Below are 20,187 nucleotides of genomic sequence, written 5' to 3' on the forward strand. Positions count from 1 at the left end.
CAAGCAATGAACCAGGCTTTATTGGATCTAGTATCTGATAAGGAGATAAAGAATGCAGTCTTCGTGATAAATACATCCAAAGCTCCTGGTGTTGACGGTATGTCAAGGTACTTCTTTCAGCATTACTGGAAAATAGTTGGTCCTCCGGTGAATTCAGAGGTAAAAAAGTTCTTTGAAGTAGGTAGTTTTACCACATAGTGGATCATCTATCAATTCAGTGGATTTTATTTCGATATATACATGAAACCTTAAAATCCGAACCCTAGAGAAAATATTTTCCCTAAAACTTTTGTCTTAATCCTAACTAGAAAAGAAAATCCTAACTAGAGAAAAGGAATATTTAAAAGAGGAAACTTTAAAACCTAAAATTATTTGCATATTTTTGTCTAGGATCGTTTCATGCATATATTAACTATGTGTTAAAAGACAAGAAATTATTAACTAAAATTGGCATGGTTCGGTCTTAAATACCGCATGGCTTAAAACGACTGCATGGTTCGGTCTTAAATACCGCATGAAATAATTGGGTGCATATTTTGTCTTTTATGGAGACAACTATTTACAATGTGCATTGGACACTAAGATTGACCTGAAATCAAAGGATCTATGCGATTGGAAAAACTTAAGGATCCAGGACAGTGTTGAAAAACAGATATGGACACCAAAAGACGGTGCTCCTACCAAAGGCTCAATTCGATTGGAAAAACTTAAGGATCCAGGATTTTAAATCCGTGGATGAGTATAATTCAGAGCTATTTAAGATAGTCTCGATTTTGAAACTATGTGGTAAGGAGGTTACTGAGGAAGACTTGCTAGAGAAAACATTTTCAACCTTTCACACCAATAACATACTGCTTCAGCAACAATATCATGAAAAGAGTTTTAAGATATATGCAAGTCTAATCTCTTGTTTGCTACTTGCTGAGCAAAACAATGAGCTATTATTGATGAACAGTGCAATGAGACCTCCTGGTTCTGCCCCATTACCAGAAGCCCACAAGGTTGATATGACCAAGAAAGAGCCTAAAAAGCCTAAAGAGCCTAAAGAGACTAAAGAGTCTAACTACGTCCATAGAGGCAAGTATCACGGCCGTGGCCGTGGTGTAAAAGGACGTGGTGGTCGTGGCAATTACCAAGGAAATAATTATGATGGTCATTGTAATGACCCTCACCAAGGGCAAAAATTCCAAAATAAAAATTCAAGGAAATGACTCGGGAAAGACTTAAAAAGGAAGAAGATGTAAAACAAAGAAGAACGACCGGAGGAAGTCCGGAGAAATATTCGTGAGTTGGAGAATGGCCGAGCCAAGACAGGAGTGACCGGAGGTGCGATCGAGACCTTAAGACCGATAAAAAATTAACTGTTTATGGGTAAGTACCAGGGAAGAATACCGAGACGTCCAAGAGATATCCGGGTAATGTCCGAGAAAAGATCAAGAGGACCGAGGAAAATCGAGAAGTTCGGGGATTGTCGAGAAAGTTGTTCGAGAGGCCGAGGAAAGTTGTCCGAGAAATACCGAGAGACCGATAGTGTCCGAGAGACCGAAGGAACTGTCCGAGAAATATCGAGAGAACCGATACTGTCCGAGAAATGCTGAGAGGAGCGTCCGAGCGAGACCGAGGAATACCGGGTTTTGACGAGAAACGTCGGACGAGAGACGGGTTTTGCCGAGAAAAATAAAAATCGATTTCTCTCATAAAAATGGACCAATCAGATTACATGCATTTTCATGCACTAATAAAATGGAGTTAGTGGGCTTAATGGCGATTAATTATTGGAGAGTGCTAATCACGCTCCACATGCAAGCAAGGAGCTAGCCACTTGTCAAGATGCACTAAGGGAGAAGAGGAGGAGTTCGAGCTTATAAATACAGGGTGTGAGATTTCATTGTTTCACTTTTTCTCATTTCTCAAACACTAAAACACTAAAGCTTTGTTCTCTCAAAATCGAGAGAGATATCGAGAGGAGAGATTATCGACGTTTGCGTCAAGAGAAGATCGAGAAGAAAAGGTTTTGCGTCGAGAGAGAAATAAAAGTAAGGGATCATCGAGAGAGAAAACTATCGAGAGGAAGAAGGAGATTATGTTGAAGAAATCGAGTCGAAGAGATCGTCGAGTAGAACCGGTGATAGCGTCAGAGAGAACGATCGAGAGCGAGACGTACTTGCGATCGAAGAAAGATCGAAAGCGAGACGCGGTTTACGGTTGAGAACAAGCCGAGAAAAGGAAGTCGTTACGGATCGAAAGTGGAGGAAGAAGCGGGAAGCTGTTTGACGCGAAGAGGGAGGAGATTGTCTGATCGAGTGGTGCGGTGAAGTCCGGTAATCATCATAGATGCATGTAGAATCGGTTTAAATTGGATGCATGCGTAATATGGTAGGATTCATACTAGTGAAATGTTTAAATGCACATCTAACATGAATCACCATGCGAATGAATTTGGATGCATTTTAAGTAAGGTGAAACACTTGGTAACTTGGTAAAGTTCATTTGAAATATTATTGCATAAATTCGTGTGAGGTTAGCTTAAATGCTTAAACAAATTTCAAAGGATTTAAATGGTTAACTCAAATGAACTTGCATGCTTAATTGGACTAAGAGGATTTAAGAGATTAAATCAAATGGCGTTGCATGCGTAATTTGGAGTTAAGGATTTAAAACGGTTAAATCAATTTGGTTGCATGCATATTAGAACTTGTTGCATTAATTTTGCTTAAGTTGCTTAATATTGGTTGCATGCATGTAGAATAATCTTAAGTTGCTTGATTTTTGTTTCTTGCTCCTTGTCGATTATTGCATGTCGTATTCTTGCTTGAGTTCATGCTAACGTGCTTGATTTATCGTTGCTCAAATTATTGTTGTGTGCTTTATTTTAGCTTAGCCTCCTGAATTTGTTTCTCGAGTCTTAGCTAAAATAGTGTGTCGATCTTCTGTTCCAAATCCGGTTGTCTCGCGAGAGTTCCCGATGACCACTCGCGCGGGACAATGTCACGGCTAGCTAGCTACTAGCGTGACCGCTACATGGCGATGTAGCATAATTGCGGGTTCATGCTGGTGACCTTTGTGGTCTCGGCATGAGAAACGGTATGGAACGGAACAGATTATCGAGGGCCCTTAGGTGAAAAGAGTCTAGGGTATTTCAAGCGATCCTTGTAGTATTCTAGATGTCTTTGTTTGGTTAATAGGTGAAGGAATCTAGGGTATTTCAAGTGTCCCTTGTTTTATTCTAGATTGTCCTTGCGAGTCGTGTATGAGTTAAGAGTCTTAAGTGTTCTTTAGTCGTCTTTTGATGTGTATAGCTAGTCTAGATCACCGAGTCGAGTCGTATTAATCTAACCTCTCTCGCTTGTTTGTGATTTAAATTGCTTCTGCTATTGTTTCTGTCGCGTTGCTTTGATTACTTGCTAGTTTGTTTTACTTGCTTGTTTTCTTTGCTTGCCGCGGTAGTCGGGTTGGGGAAAGTAGAATCCTGTTTAGGAGAAAGGGGTACCCAGGCTCACTGGGTAATCTTAGATTACTCATGATATTATTTTTGTCTTGCAGGGATACCGGATAGGGTTTTCTTGTGAACCCTACATTTTCATAAGCGGTTATGTAAAAATTATCCGACTATTTTTATATATTGCTCTAATGATTTATTTTTGATGAAATATTTTAGTAAAGTAATATATACGGTTTTAAGGAAAACATGGCAAGTTGCAAATGATACTCAGCCTTGTCCGGGCTAACACAACGCACCAGACCAGAAGGGTTGCAAAGCCTAAGTAGTCTCGGTTGCGGGTGGAGTTGTGCCAGGGAGAACCGGTCGGGAAGTCTGCAGCTTCCGTCCCTCGACCGGATCACCTCGGTGCAATTCCCATCGTGGCGTCCCGTGGCTGTCCGATGGCCTTCGTGGTCATAGAACGGTTCGGGGGAGTTACAACGGTGGTATCAGAGCGGTGTTTTCGAACCCGCGAGCACTTGTGCATTTCAAGGTTTTATCGAGTAAATGTGTCGCAAAAACACAAAACTTTTATCCGGTTGTTTGCTTGTCTAGTTTTAAGTTGAACCTTAGAATGGACTAAGCATCTTACCTTGTTTCTTGTGGGTTTTAGATGTCTTCAGGTGATTCAGGTTGCGGGGATGGTTTAGGAGATGAGGGGCCGAGACATGAGGATTGTGGGCATCTCAATGGGTTTTTATCGACGGAGTCAGAAAACAGTCAAGAGCCAAATGATTCGAATGATTGAGATGAGGACGGGGTATTTGATGCTCACGATACAACCTTGTCTATTGAGACCAATCCGTCCGAGTGTTTAGAGGAAATGGAGGAGTTGGAAACTGATCAAGATAACCAGACGATCGTATTGGAGATTGGTGAGCCGAGTCGTCTTCAAGTGCGAATGGACGCGCAAGGAAAGCTTCAAACTATTCCTGGTGGAGATCATGGAGAGGCGGAGGTGGAGCTCGCCGATAAGCTACAGAAATTGGATCTTGTGGAGGATCAGGTCGACGATATTAGTCCCGAGAACTATATGAGAGAGTACCCGGAGGCAATCAACAGAATCCTAGATTTCTTGACGGATGTGTACGCGCCGGAAGAAGAAGGTGCTGCTAGTGGTACGAGAGTTGTACCCGAGACCGGAGGCACTAGTGGGGAGCAACCTGCAGAGGAGAGACCAGAGACGGTTGCGAGGATTCTTCTAATGCTAAATGAGGTGCGCTCACCGGAGAGAGCAAACAAAGACGATGGAGAAGTTATTGTGCCGGAAGCCAAGAAAGAAGAGAATCCAGCCGATGGAGACTCTAAGTCCGAAGAACCAACGACCAGAGAAGTGGAGGTGATCGACATTTTGTCGAGTGATGATGAGGGGATTCCAACATTTGTAGTGGAACCAAGGACTGACCAAGACCCGATACCGAGAAACCAAGACCGAGAAGTTGAGACCAGAATGGAGCGTAGGGAGGATACGAGACCGAGGGCTAGTTCGAGCCAAGTTGTGAGAGACCAAGGTGGACCAAGCCAAGTGGTTCCAGACCAAGCGGAGCCGAACCAGATTGTGCTGAGGCGCAACAGGCCCATTCGAGCCATACCATTGCGGATGGTGTTACCGGAACAAGAAGAGGAACCAATAGACCCAGATTTGGAGCGGATCGCTAGGATGGTTGAGTTAAGGAGGTCGAACCGAGAGCAAGTAAGACTCTAGATAGGAGAGAGTATCTCAAGTTTGAAGAGGCCGAGAATGTCGTACCAGGAGTTTCAAGCGAGGGATCAACCAGAGACGCGGCCAGTGACCTTTCACCCAAGAGGCCGACTGAGAGTGAGAGCCACTGCCCGGAAAAGAGTGGTGTATCCGAACCAAGTCCATATGAGGAACCAACCCAACTGCAAGCTGTGCGAAGGCATTGGACATTGGACTAGGAATTGTTGGAGGACGGAGCTGAGGTGCATGTGTGACCCAATGAACGTGGAGTGTGAATGGTGCGGGATGCGAGGGCACTTTGGCCTATCGCTGCCCAAACCCAGACCTTATGAGATATACGAGGCCGTGTGATTCGTGCAGGATGCCGAGACACTTAAACAATCATTGTTGGAGGACAAAACCACAACATCTGACGATCCCAGAACGTGTTGTGTGTACTGAGTCTGGAGAGCCGGGACACTTGAACAATCATTGTTGGAGAGCAAGACCAGATCGTCCGATATTCCCAGAACCGAGAAGATGTACCGAGTGTGGAGGAAGTGGACACCTTCCCCATAGTTTTCCATATCGGATTGTGCGCGAGAGATTGAGCCCAACCAGTCGATTTGAGGAGACGGGAGAGAACCCGATAGGGCTAATTGAACGAGTTGAAGCAAACCCGACGAACTAAGCTGGAACCTCGATGTCTGCTGCCTCTACCTCAACTGAGTCTTCCGCTGAACCGCCACCTGATGAGCCAGCTAGGGAGTGTGTGTGCACCTGTGAGGTGTGTACTAGGCTCAGGAACCAGTAGAACTTTGGGGAGTAAGGGAAGTTCTTTTTGGGGTTTATGTGTAAGGGTTGGATAGTTTTTCTTTTGCTTCTAGATCTAACCTTTATTGTGTTTGTCTAGGATCCAAACCCTTAGAATTATCGGCTAAGTGGTGTAGAACCTTTGTGCCTTTTTTAAAAGTACTTTGTGTTCTTTAGCCGTGTCTGTGTTGTTTGTGGTATTATTTAACTGCTTGCTAATCTTTGCTTGTTTGAATTACTTGCTTTGATTGTTTCTTGAGTTTTATAGGTTGCGTAGTTAATTATATGCATAATTAGCTTGCACGCAATCAATGAGGATTCACGTAAGTCACCACAAAGCGCGATCAGACAAAACAGAAAAAGTTCAAGAAAGTTCAAGAGAGTTCAACCAAGACAGAGTAGCCAGTTCGGGTTAGAATCGAAAGAAGGAGAAGAGTAAAGAAGAAGAATGATGGAGAAGGATGAGGCAAATTCAAAGAAATCGAAAGAACAAAAGAGCAGTGCAAATCAATCGATAGTGGCAAACAAATTAAAAAGGTCAAACCAAACATGACCAAGGAAGTGCGAAAAATAGTGTGTGGTCCAAGGAGTAGGACAAAGAGGATGCAAGAAGATAATGCATAAAAGAAGAAAATAGTCTACGAATAGACAAAGAGGGTGCAAGAAAATAATAGACGGCAACGGAGAAGCATTATTATGCTAAGAGGCGAGAGTCGAGAAAAGTTATCAAATTCAATTTCATAAGTATGGAAGTTGAAGAAGAAATTCAAAGTAATTTTAAGAGAAGCTATACGAAGCCGAAGAAATCGAAAGAGGATAAAATCCTAAGGCATGTAAGGATAAAGGAGTCAGAGGAACCGGAGAAGCAAAGTATTGTGGCTAACAAAGGAGAAAATACAAGTTGTACGATGAGCATATCAAGATGATGGAGTGAATCAAGCTGTAAATTGGAGGAGGAGAGAAGAGTCAGGAACAAGCTGAAGAAAGAGAAGCATTGAATCAAAGAAGTTAAGTAGTGGACAAGTCATAATGCACCAAGGCAAAAGCCTTAGTATTCGAAAAAGTAAAGATTATGAGGAGCCAAGTGAATGCTGGAGATGAAGAAGCTTTCCAAAAACATCAGCAAACGGTGGTATAAGTATGAAGAGAGACTATGGAGACGAAATAACCAAGGAAAGGAGTATTCCAATAAAGATATCGACGTGATGGCAATCACAAGGCAACGACATCTATGTCAAGGAGTATCAACAACTCAGGAAAAGAAGGAGAAGGCATGAGAATTCCGGGACGAATTCTTATAAGGGGGGAGAATGTAATGACCCTCACCAAGGCAAAAAATCCCAAAATAAAAATTCAAGGAAATGACTCGGGAAAGAATTAAAAAGGAAGAAGATGTAAAACAAAGAAGAACGACCAGAGGAAGTCCGAGGAAATATTCATGAGTCGGAGAATGGCCGAGCCAAGACTGGAGTGACTGGAGGTGCGATCGAGACCTTAAGACCGATAAAAAATTAACGGTTTATGCGGAAATGGCATCCGCGAAAGAGTCGGGTAAGTACCAGGGAAGAATACCGAGACGTCCAAGAGATGTCCGGGTAATGTCCGAGAAAAGATGAAGAGGACCGAGGAAACTTGAGAAGTTCGGGGATGGTTGAGAAAAATGTCCGAGAGGCCGAGGAAAGTTGTCCGAGAAACACCGAGAGACCGACAGTGTCCGAGAGACCAAGGGAACTGTCCGAGAAATATCGAGAGAACCGATGCTGTCCAGGAAATGCCGAGAGGAGCGTCCGAGCGAGACCGAGGAATACCGGGTTTTGACGAGAAACGTCAGACGAGAGACGGGTTTTGCCGAGAAAAATAAAAATCGATTTCTCTCATAAAAATGGACCAATCAGATTACATGCATTTTCATACACTAATAAAATAGAGTTAGTGGGCTTAATGGCGATTAATTATTGGAGAGTACTAATCACGCTCCACATGCAGGCAAGGAGCTAGCCACTTGTCAAGATGCACTAAGGGAGAAGAGGAGGAGTTCGAGCTTATAAATAGAGGGTGTGAGACTTCATTGTTTTACTTTCTCTCATTTCTCTCATTTCTCAAACACTGAAACACTAAAGCTTTGTTCTCTCAAAACCGAGAGAGAGATCGAGAGAGAGATCGAGAGGAGAGATTATCGATGTTTGCGTCAAGAGAAGATCGAGAAGAAAAGGTTTTGCGTCGAGAGAGAAAGAAAAGTAAGGGATCATTGACAGAGAAAACTATCGAGAAGAAGAAGGAGATTCTGTCGAAGAAATCATCGAGAATAGACGGGGATCGAGTCAAAGAGATCGTCGAGAAGAACCGGTGATAGTGTCAGAGAACGATCGAGAGCGAGACGCACTTGCGATCGAAGAAAGATCAAGTGCGAGATGCGGTTTACGGTTGCGAACGAGCCGAGAAAAGGAAGTGGTTACGGATCAAAAGCGGACAAAGAAGCGGGAAGCTGTTTGACGCGAAGAGGGAGGAGATTGTCTGATCGAGTGGTGCGGTGAAGTCCGGTAATCATCATCGACGCATAAGGGTGAGTTTTGCGGTAATGCATGTAGGTTAGATGCATGTAGAATCGGTTTAAATTGGATGCATGCGTATGATGTTCAAATATTTTACCTAGTTTTCCCTTAGCTTATTCACATCTTTTATATCTTTTGCTATCCATTTTCAACATTATTGTGTAGCTTTAGGACCAATCATGCATTATAGTTTAGTTGCATTGCATTTGCATCTTTTCATGCATAAACAGGTGATTTTGGAGCCTAAGGAGCTTGGAAGCAATGCTGAGGAGAAGTGAAGCAACCATGAAGGAAAAGCAAGAGAGTTAAGGCTGAAACAACAAGGTCCGGGGTCCAACTCGACCGCACACTCGACCAGACACTCGACCGTGTGCTGAGGAGGACTCGACCGAGTGGAGAATGCACAAGAGAAGCCAGCTCGACCTGCCACTCGACCGAGCACAGGTCGAGTTGACCGAGCCGTTGACTATTTTGTCTTTTAGTATTTTTATGGCTTCCACCCCCTCTCCTATATAAGGCCTTGTACCTGCAGCCACCAAGAGAGTCCAGCTTTTAGATATTCTCTAAACCTAGTTTTTACCCTCTTGGGAATTATTCTTTTTGCACTTTTTATTTTCCTTAGATTTTGTACTTGTTTTACAGAGAAAAGACTAGATTCTTGTATTTTGTTGGTTTCATAACTTTCAAGATATAAAGATTTCGAGTTTTATTTCTTCTTCAATATTGTAGATCTCTGTTTTATCTTTCTAATAATACAAGTTTCAACATTTTCTGGGTTTTTGACTTTGTTCATCATGTGTTCTTGTGAGTAGTTCTTTAGGATCTTGAGGATGGGTTAGGCTGGATTGATCTTGTGGTTTGTGTGATTTGGTCAAGCTTGATTGTTGTAGATCTCTTCTAGGCTAGATGTTCTTAATGCTGATCCTATATATGAGAGGGTAGGGTTTGATTTCAAGCCTCTTAGCATCACACCAATGTTTAAGAAGTATAGATAAGGCTAGATCTAGAGCTTACCATTAGGCTTGCTAAGAGATTAGAGGTCTTGTTTGGTTTGAGATGTATTGCTTAATGCCTGCTTGTGTAGATTCTTTACTGTGTGAGAACAAGTCTAGAATTGCATAGGTTTGATTGTTTCTTGCCATGAGAGTGGAAGAAACTTGTCTTAGATTTATATGTCTAGAGATTAGCTCAAAGTTTGCTTGAGATTTGTTGACCAAGTTAGATAACCACAATGATTAGTTCAGCCCATGAATCCCTCCTCAAGGTCTTTTTTGTTTATTGATTTTTAAGTCTTAATCCCGTTGCTTGCTTGTTGTTTGATTCGTATTTGCATTGCTCTATTTTTATTGTGTTGCTCTGTTTCCCAGATTATTCCAGCTCGACCCTCTACTCGACCTACACTCGGTCGAGTGCTTGCTCGAGTTCATCCCCAGAACTCTTGGTTTATGATTTGTAGTTGTCCTGTCTTATCTCTAGTATCATTCTATTTGCATTTCTGTTTCATTTACTCATTGTCCTATTCATTATTGTCTTGCATTAGTTCATCATAGTAGTTTCTATTTCTGTTCTTGTTTCATATTAGCTGCAATCATTCTGTTCTATTTGCATTTAGCTCTTAGTTCTTGTAGTTTTACTTTCTGCATCTTACATTTTCATCTTAGGATTGTTAGTGACAAACAATCTCTACATTTGGCTTAACTTAGATTCATATACATATCTTAATTGTTCACAAACACTCATTTAGGATTGATACCTCTTATACTGCAACAGCATAAGGGGAATTGAAACACCTTACCATCCATCCATTCATATCTCACCATTGCATACATTTATCATCATTCATTCATCACCCACAATACAAACCTTGTTTCAATTTGGCGTCGTTGCCCATTTGAGTGTGTTTTTGTGACATTTAGGATCCATATTAGTCTAAGATTAAGTTCGTTTATACTCTTGTGAAGTTGCTGTACTCGAATCTTCTGTTGCTGGGTTGAAGTTGAATTTCAGGTACCACTCGACCAGTCACTCGACCACCACTCGACCGAGCAGTGATCGAGCACTTGATCGAGTCAGAAGCCGTGTACATTTGGACACCACTTCCCAGTCGACTCAACCACCCACACGAGCCTGGGCTCAGTTGTGAACCTGTTCGAGTCTGTACTCGCGTTTGTTGATGCACACAAGGTCTAAGGGGAAAGACAATTTTCAAAAGCCTATTGACAACATCCATAGGAAGCAAAAGGGTTTGGGAAATCAGAGAAGGAGAGTAGTTCAAGTTCAGCAAGAGGATCCAGTGATCATGGAGCAACAAGATCAAGTTCCAAGACCAAGGAACATTGATGCTGGAGATGCACCCAACACCCACAACCAAAGGGCTGGTTTTGTGCCTCCAACTGTAGCAAACAACAATTTTGAGATCAAGAGTGGATTGATCTCCATGATTCAAGCCAACAAGTTTCATGGGTTGCCAATGGAGGATCCACTAGATCATCTTGATGAGTTTGACAGAATCTGTGGTCTTACAAAGATCAATGGAGTGAGTGAAGATGGATTCAAGTTGAGGCTCTTCCCATTCTCACTTGGAGACAAGGCTCACCTTTGGGAGAAGACTCTTCCTACTGGAGCAATAACCACATGGGATGCTTGCAAGAAGGCTTTCTTGGCAAAATTCTTCTCAAATGCAAGGATAGCTAGGTTGAGAAATGAAATTTCTGGGTTTGCTCAAAGAAACAATGAAAGCTTTTGTGAAGCTTGGGAGAGGTTCAAAGGATTTCAGACTCAATGTCCTCATCATGGCTTCAGCAATCAGTCACTCTTGAGTACCTTGTATAGAGGAGTGCTTCCCAAGATAAGGATGCTTCTTGACACAGCTTCTAATGGCAACTTCCTCAACAAGAATGTGAACAAATGCTGGGAATTAGTTGAGAATCTTGCTCAGTCAGATGGCAACTATAATGAGGACTATGACAGAACCATAAGGAGTTCCTCAACTGATCAAGAGGACAAGTACAAGATGGACTTGAAGATGGTCAATGAGAAGCTTGACAAGATCCTTCTTAGCCAACAAAAGTCTATTCACTTCATTGGTGAAGAAGAGGTTCCAGTTCAAGAGGGGGAGACTGAGTTTGCTGAGTTGTGCTACATGCAAAACCAGGGAGGATTCAAAGGCTACAACCAAGGAGGTTTCAAGAACAACAATCTCTCTTATAGGAGTACCAATGTGGCCAATCCTCAAGACCAAGTCTATCCACCTCAACAGCCTCAACAGCAACAACACTATGTCCCCAAGCAACAACATCAAGTGTTCCAGCCTCAGTTGTGTCCCCCACCAGGGTTTCAGACTAACCAAGGCCAAGAACAAGACTTAAGAGCAATGATGCAACAATTGTTGATTGGGCAAACACAAGGAAAGATTGAGGAAGCCAAGTAATTTGCTGAAGTGAATCAAAGGCTCACATCCCAGTATAATGATCTTAACATGAAGTTTGAAGGTCTCAACTCTAGAGTCAAGTATATGGAGAGCACCATTGCTTCTACTTCTGCTCCTAAACCCAACCAACTCCCTGGAAAAGCTGTTCAAAATCCAAGGGAGTTCACTGCAAAAGCCATCCATATCTCTGATAAGGAAGTAACTAAGGACAGTGATGTTCAAGATGGGGAGGATTGGTCAGCTATTGAAGCTTTGAGTGAAGTTTGTGCAGAGAAATCTGAATCCGCCATTGCACTCGACCAGTTACTCGAGCCAGCACTCGACCGAGTGCCTGATCGAGTGGTCGATCGAGCTGGAGGATCAGGAGCTGTTAAACCTGCTAAGTACATTCCTTCTGCTTACAAGCCACCTCTACCATTCCCTGGACGTTTCAAAGCACAAAGGATCAAGGAAATAAGGGAAATCATTGAGAGAAAAGAAATGTTGGCTAAGCAACAAGAGGAAGTAAGGGTTTTGAAAGAAGAAGTTGTGGTTGAGAAACAAGAAGAAGTGATGGCTATACAAGAAGTCATCATTGCTTACCAAGAAGAGGAGAGAGGACCTGCCTTCGAACAGTATGAACCTTATCCTCTCTATAGAGATTTTTTGCTTGATTTGTCAAAGAAGAAGGCTCAAGCTCAAGATGAGAAGGATCTTGAGAACCTTGGAGGAGTGATCATCCCAATTAAGCTTAAGGATCCAGGACCATTCTATCTGCCTTGCACAATCAGTTACACTATAATCAATGCCTTTGTGATTTAGGAGCTTCAACTAGTGTGATGCCATACTCCATAGCTCAAAAGCTTGGGAGAACTGATTTCAAATCCACCAACCTCCATGTTTGCCTAGCTGATGGGACAAACAGAGAAGTAGTTGGAAGGTTGGAGAATGTCCCACTCAAGATAGGGAAGGCAAGGGTTCACACAGATTTTGTGGTATTGGAGATGGACAAAGAACCTGAAGATCCTATCATCCTTGGAAGGCCATTCTTAGCCACTGTTGGAGCAGTCATTGATGTCAAGGAAGGTCTTGTGACTTTGAACATTGCTAAGGGTATAGTTATGAAGTTCAACATCTATAACCCAACCACCCTTCCTACCATTGATGATCAGCCTTTTACTATCAAGGACAAATGTGGTCAAGAAGGTCTAAGTGATAAGGCAACTCCAAAGGCTGAGCTCTCACTTCAAGAGGATTCTGTGGAAAAGCTTAAGAGGCCAGTTCAAGAGCTGACTAGTATGGTTGAGGATCTCCAAGTTAAGCTGAACAAGAGGTCTTTGAAGAAAGCAAGACCAAGGCTCAAAATCAAGAAGAAGTATGGTTTGTGTGCTAAGGGTGAGGTTATCAAGGATCAACTTCACAGTGACCAAGAGGTTCCAGGGAGGATTTCATCACCTACTTGGTATCTAGACCAAGTTTAAGAAGGAACCCAAAGTCAAGCTTAGTGACTCTAAACAAGCTCACTAGGGAGGAAGTCCCTAAGGTATCCTTTGTAAATATGCTTTATTTTCTTAGTAGTTTTGATGTGTTTTCTTTTATGTTTGTGTTGGACAGGCCTTTTAGTGAAAATGTAGATGGGTAAGGAGAGATTTAGACTTGGAGAAGGGGAAACGCAAGCCCACTCGACCAGGCCACGAGAGGTACTCGACCGAGTTGGAAAAGAACTAAGGCCCATTTGATCTTCAAATTGCTAGGACGATCGAGTGGAGGGAAGAACAAGAAGAAAATTTTGAATTTTCAAACTTTGGTCAAGAGAGCTCGAGCACGTGCTGGTCGAGTGTGGGGTCGAGTGGCAGCAAAAAACAGGTCAAAGATTCCCAATTCAAATTTGAATGGTATGGACGCTCCACCCTTGTCTCCTTGTCCCCTTAGCTTCTTTATATAGACCTTGCACGATCCTATACCTCCCACACTCTCTCATTTGCTCAAATCAACCAAATTCAAGTTTTAAAATCTCTCTCAAAGGTCATCTTTTGCTCAAGCTTTGTTCTTTCATGTTTTTGGGTCACTAACCTATTAACTTTGAGCTTTGAGTCTATTCCTTTCAGTTCCTTTTGAAAAATGTCTTCTAAGATCACCAGGAAGTCTCAACAAACCGCTGCAAGCTCCATGGAACGTCGTGATGCTGACCTTGAATCAAGAGGGGAAGCTAAAAGGACAACTCGACGCCCCACTCGATCAAGCACTCGACCGAGTGGTGGTTCGAGCATTCGGTCGAGCCATATGCCGTGTCCAAGGAGAGAGTCAGTTGAGGAAGATCCTGAGAGGACTGAAAGTGAGGAGGAAAGGGAGCCAACTCTCAATGAGTTTATGAGGAGACACAAGGCCAAAGGGAAGAGGCCAGCTGTTGAAGTTGAACAAGAGGAGAGTGAAAATGAGAGTGAGGAAGAAAGTGAAGAAGAAGAGTTAGAGGATGATGGTGAAGCAGAATCTTGTGGGTTGTCAAAGAGGCAGCTCTATAATGCTTTCATGAGAATGGAGTTCCTGGGGACTAGATATCCACACAAGAAAACCATGGAGAAGCTAGCAATTAATGGAGATGTGGAGTATCTCTTTGAGAAGAGAAACCTTACCAAGTTCATGGGGTTTGCATGGAGGGCTACAAAGAAGAAAGCTGTGAGTTCCTAGCCACTGTCAAGCTGCATACATATGCAAGGAAGAATCCTGAGGTTGGAGCTGGTCACATTTCCTTCACTATCAAAGGGAAGAAGCATGAGCTTTCAATGAAGAAGATAGCAAATGTGTTTGGATTTGAGGTTGGGAGCAATAGGAATTTGATGATTCCAAGAGAAGAACTCTTTGCTGTGTGGGAAACCATTGGGGATAACAAATTCTACTCATCCTCCAATTCCAAGAGCTCAAGAATAAGGAGCCCAGTCCTAAGGTACTTCCACAAAGCTCTTGCCAATACCTTCGTTGCAAGGAAGGAAAATGGGAACATCAATGAGGGGGAGCTAAAGATGATTGACTTGGCTCTCAATGGAGTCATCTTACAAGCAAGAAATGGTACCATCATTCTTGGGAGCACTGTGGAGACTGACCTAGCAATGGTGCTCATTGACTGCATGGTTCACTTGAGAAGTTGGGTAGGCAAGTTGGAGAACAAAGGCTCAAGAGGAGCACTAACCATTGGAGGCATCATTACTCCAATCTTACAAGCTGTCAAGGTCCCACTTAGAGGAGAAAGGGTCTCACCAAGATGGACTGACTCAAGCTACCTCACCTCTACTCTCATCTTAGCCAAGGAGATGCATCAAGGAAATCACATTTTCAATTTTGAGCTTTCAACACTTGGGAAGAAGCAACTCATCTTGCCTAACCAAGAGCTCACCACAATTCAAGAAGGAGCCAACATTGACTTTTGGCCAGCTGAGGAGCATTGGTTTGATGGGATAGTTCAACCTAGAGTTGAAGAACCTAGAAATGCACAAATGGCTGATGGGGAGGAGCAATTCTACTTTGAAGATTATGAGCCCAACCCAAGAGATAGTAGAGGAGTGAGGGAGAATAGCAAGAGGTTGACACTTTTGCAAAGATGGAGCAAGTGGAATGGGAAGAGGTTTGATAAACTTAAGAAGAAGATGGGCAACATGGCTAAGTCCATCAAGGGCTTAAAGAAGGAAATTGCTGAGCTAAAGAGTGGAAACTCATCTCCAAGCAATTCAAGCCCTTTGAGAAGAAGTAGCTCAACTAGAGCACTTTCAAGAGTTGCAAACCCTTTGGAACCAGCTAGGGCTTCGATGTATGAGCCAAATCAGAGGAAGAGGAGCTCAAGTACCCGTGAACAACAGTTTTCGAGGCACTCGACCGGGTCACTCGACCTGCCACTCGACCGAGCACACCCGACGTACTCGACCGAGCACCTTCCCAGATCACCCTATGGCTTCCCACCTCCAGCTGCTTATCCAGGTTATCCAAGTTACCCTCCCATCCCACCTCAATACTACATGGATCCAGCTCTCTACCAGCAGTTTTGCCAGCAGCAAGGTCAAAATTTTGACATTCGCGGTCAAGCTCGACCCCCCCCCCCCCACTCAGACACGCACTCGACCGAGTGCCGGTCGATCTCCGTCGTCGAGCTGCCCCAAACTCCACCTCCGAGTCACCAACAAGACCCCAACTACTCCTATGACAGCATGCAGATGGATGTGGACAACTTCTTCCACAATCCCTAAGGTACCACCATCACCTTCACTTGTAAATATCATTGCATTTCATAGTTGTGTTTTGTTTTTAATCTTGAATCCTCTTACAAATTTCTTTCACACAGAGGACTGTGTGATTTAAGTTTGGGGGAGGGTTTGAGATAGCATTTGATGTTGTGTTTTGTGTTCTTATTTCAAATTTTTAGCATCTTCATATTAGTATTTGCATAGCATCTAAGGCATAGAAAAACCCTAAAAATTTGAAAAATTTTGAAAAAAATCTTTATAAAAAAAGAGTGTTCATGTAGTTTGCATTGCATATTAGGATCTTGTTTAGCATGTTTCATGTAGGATTGTATAATATTTGCATTAGGGATCTATGATGAGTATTTCTTTGTTAGCTTGCTTAATTCACTAGACTAGGATCAATGCCCAAGTTAATAGTACTTTGATGCTAGTTGAGTAGTTAGAAGCATAAGATTGAACCAAGCCTTGAATTCCTGCATTGCATTTGGTCTAAATTGAAGCATGTTGAGATTTGAAACCATTTCCTACTAATAAGAGCCTAATATTGACTTATAATTATCAATGTGTGCAATGCTTTAAACTCATGGATACCATATACATACTTGGATCATCTTTCTCCTTTTTACCACTCTTGTTGATCCAAGTAGCTGATTTCCTCATTAAGAATCAGTTCCCCTACCCTTAACCAAACCTTTCTTTCAAGCCATGTTTATTCTTGTGTGTGTGAGGCCTATTTTTGGGATTAAGCTTGGTAGAAAGTGTTAGGTTTGAACTGACAAGAGAAAGACCTTGTGTAGTTCTAGTTTGCATTTTTCAAACTAGATAGGACTAGGTGGTTCACTTGTTGGGTTTGGGACTTGGCTGTTATAAAAAGAAAAAGAAAAGAAAGAAAAGAGAAAGAAAAAGGGTAGAGTCTTTAAGAGGAGATTATGTTTAAACAAAGTCTAGTGAAAGGATGGGAAGTAAAATATTGTTGAAAATGGTTCTAGCTTAAGAAAGAAAAAGAAAGAAAAGGAAAGTCTAGCAAAAAGCTTATATGTCTTAAGAATAAGAAGAAAAGAGAACCATAGCAAATAAGTAAGAATCCCCCATCCCACTAGATAGATCAAATAAGAAACCTCTCCTAAGACTTGAAAACCAAAAAGAGAAAAGGGTGAAAGAGAAAAGAAGAAGTAAAGGGTAGCACTAGGATCATTTGGGTTTAGATTGCTAGGATAAACACTTTGGGTACCTTTGGGTAGACAAGGTTTTGTTCTTGTATGTATCTAAGTGTTCTTACCTTTAGCATTCTTCTAAAGCTCAATCCATTTTCATGAGAGAACCTTGATATTGACAAGCCCCACTCTAAAAAGAGACCATCATTGTCTCAAAACCTTTACCTCCAAGCCAAATGAGTTTAAGCATTGCATAGAATTGATTCATGTTCTTGATTAATGAATGTTAAAGGAAATGGTTGATTTGAATGCATGTGGACATCTAAGGCTCAAATCAGTAAAGGTTGTGATATGCTTGTCTAAAGTCTTTAAGTAAAGCTCATTCAACTTGCATCATAGTATTAGTAACTTGGACATTGATTCTAGATGGTCTATTTGCAAGCTTTAGGAGCTGAGATCCCACTTTCAAACCTCACTTACCTTCTTATGTCTTGATTATTTGCTTGAGGGCAAGCAAAGACTAAGTTTGGGGGTGTTGATGTTCATATATTTTACCTTGTTTTCCCTTAGATTATTCACATATTTTGTATGTTTTGCTATCCATTTTCACCATTATTGTGTAGCTTTAGGACCAATCATGCATTATAGTTTAGTTGCATTGCATTTGCATCTTTTCATGCATAAACAGGTGATTTTGGAGCCTAAGGAGCTTGGAAGCAATGCTGAGAAGAAGTGAAGCAACCATGAAGGAAAAGCAAGAGAGTTAAGGCTGAAACAACAAGGTCCGGGGTCCAACTCGACCGCACACTCGACCAGACACTCGACCGTGTGCTGAGGAGGACTCGACCGAGTGGAGAATGCACAAGAGAAGCCAGCTCGACCTGCCACTCGACCGAGCACAGGTCGAGTTGACCGAGCCGTTGACTATTTTGTCTTTTAGTATTTTTAGGGCTTCCACCCCCTCTCCTATATAAGGCATTGTACCTGCAGCCACCAAGAGAGTCCAGCTTTTAGATATTCTCTAAACCTAGTTTTTACCCTTTTGGGAATTATTCTTTTTGCACTTTTTATTTTCCTTAGATTTTGTACTTGTTTTACAGAGAAAAGACTAGATTCTTGTATTTTGTTGGTTTCATAACTTTCAAGATATAAAGATTTCGAGTTTTATTTCTTCTTCAATATTGTAGATCTCTGTTTTATCTTTCTAATAATGCAAGTTTCAACATTTTCTGGATTTTTGACTTTGTTCATCATGTGTTCTTGTGAGTAGTTCTTTAGGATCTGAGGATGGGTTAGGCTGGATTGATCTTGTGGTTTGTGTGATTTGGTCAAGCTTGATTGGTGTAGATCTCTTCTAGGCTAGATGTTCTTAATGCTGATCCTATATCTGAGAGGGTAGGGTTTGATTTCAAGCCTCTTAGCATCACACCAATGTTTGAGAAGCATAGATAAGGCTAGATCTAGAGCTTACCATTAGGCTTGCTAAGAGATTAAAGGTCTTGTTTGGTTTGAGATGTATTGCTTAATGTCTGCTTGTGTAGATTCTTTACTGTGTGAGAACAAGTGTAGAATTGCATAGGTTTGATTGTTTCTTGCCATGAGAGTGGAAGAAACTTGTCTTAGATTTATATGTCTAGAGATTAGCTCAAAGTTTGCTTGAGATTTGTTGACCAAGTTAGATAACCACAATGATTAGTTCAGCCCATGAATCCCTCCTCAAGGCCTTCTTTGTTTATTGATTTTTAAGTCTTAATCCCGTTGATTGCTTGTTGTTTGATCGTATTTGCATTGCTCTGTTTTTATTGTGTTGCTCTGTTTCCCGGATTATTCCAGCTCGACCCTGTACTCGACCTACACTCGGTCGAGTGCTTGCTCGAGTTCATCCCCATAACTCTTGGTTTATGATTTGTAGTTGTCCTGTCTTATCTCTAGTATCATTCTATTTGCATTTCTGTTTCATTTACTCATTGTCCTGTTCATTATTGTCTTGCATTAGTTTATCATAGTAGTTTCTATTTCTGTTCTTGTTTCATATTAGCTGCAATCATTCTGTTCTATTTGCATTTAGCTCTTAGTTCTTGTAGTTTTACTTTCTGCATCTTACATTTTCATCTTAGGATTGTTAGTGACAAACAATCTTTACATTTGGCGTAACTTAGATTCATATACATATCTTAATTGTTCACAAACACTCATTTAGGATTGATACCTCTTATACTGCAACAGCATAAGGGGAATTGAAACACCTTACCATCCATCCATTCATATCTCACCATTGCATACATTCATCATCATTCATTTATCACCCACAATACAAACCTTGTTTCAGCGTAATATGGTAGGATTCATACTAGTGAAATGTTTAAATGCACATCTAACATGAATCACCATGCGAATGAATTTGGATGCATTTTAAGTAAGGTGGAACACTTAAAATTTGGTTAAAAGGATTGCATGCATGATTAACTTGGTAAAGTTCATTTGAAATATTATTGCATAAATTCGTGTGAGGTTAGCTTAAATGCTCAAACGAATTTCAAAGGATTTAAATGGTTAACTCAAATGAACTTGCATGCTTAATTGAACAAAGAGGATTTAAGAGATTAAATCAAATGGCGTTGCATGCGTAATTTGGACTAAAGAATTTAAAAAAGTTAAATCAATTTGGTTGCATGCATATTAGAACTTGTTGCATTAATTTCGCTTAAGTTGCTTAATATTGGTTGCATGCATGTAGAATAATCTTAATTTGCTTGATTTGTGTTTCTTGCTCCTTGTTAATTATTGCATGTCGTATTCTTGCTTGATTTCATGCTAATGTGCTTGATTTCATGCTAATGGGCTTGATTTATCGTTGCTCGAATT

At 41.6% G+C, this 20,187-nt stretch overlaps 1 non-coding gene across 1 annotated transcript; it reads right to left on the reverse strand.

Annotated features, from left to right (window-relative positions):
- Window positions 1–11,219: 11,219 nt before the first annotated feature.
- On the reverse strand, window positions 11,220–11,326 carry LOC147930882 (small nucleolar RNA R71). The gene has a single exon (XR_015576733.1). It is a non-coding gene; the product is annotated as a small nucleolar RNA R71 (small nucleolar RNA).
- Window positions 11,327–20,187: the final 8,861 nt, after the last annotated feature.

This window comes from Camelina sativa, chromosome 12 (assembly GCF_030686135.1).
Source record: "Camelina sativa cultivar CO46 ecotype springtype chromosome 12, ASM3068613v1".
Lineage (NCBI taxonomy): Eukaryota > Viridiplantae > Streptophyta > Magnoliopsida > Brassicales > Brassicaceae > Camelina > Camelina sativa.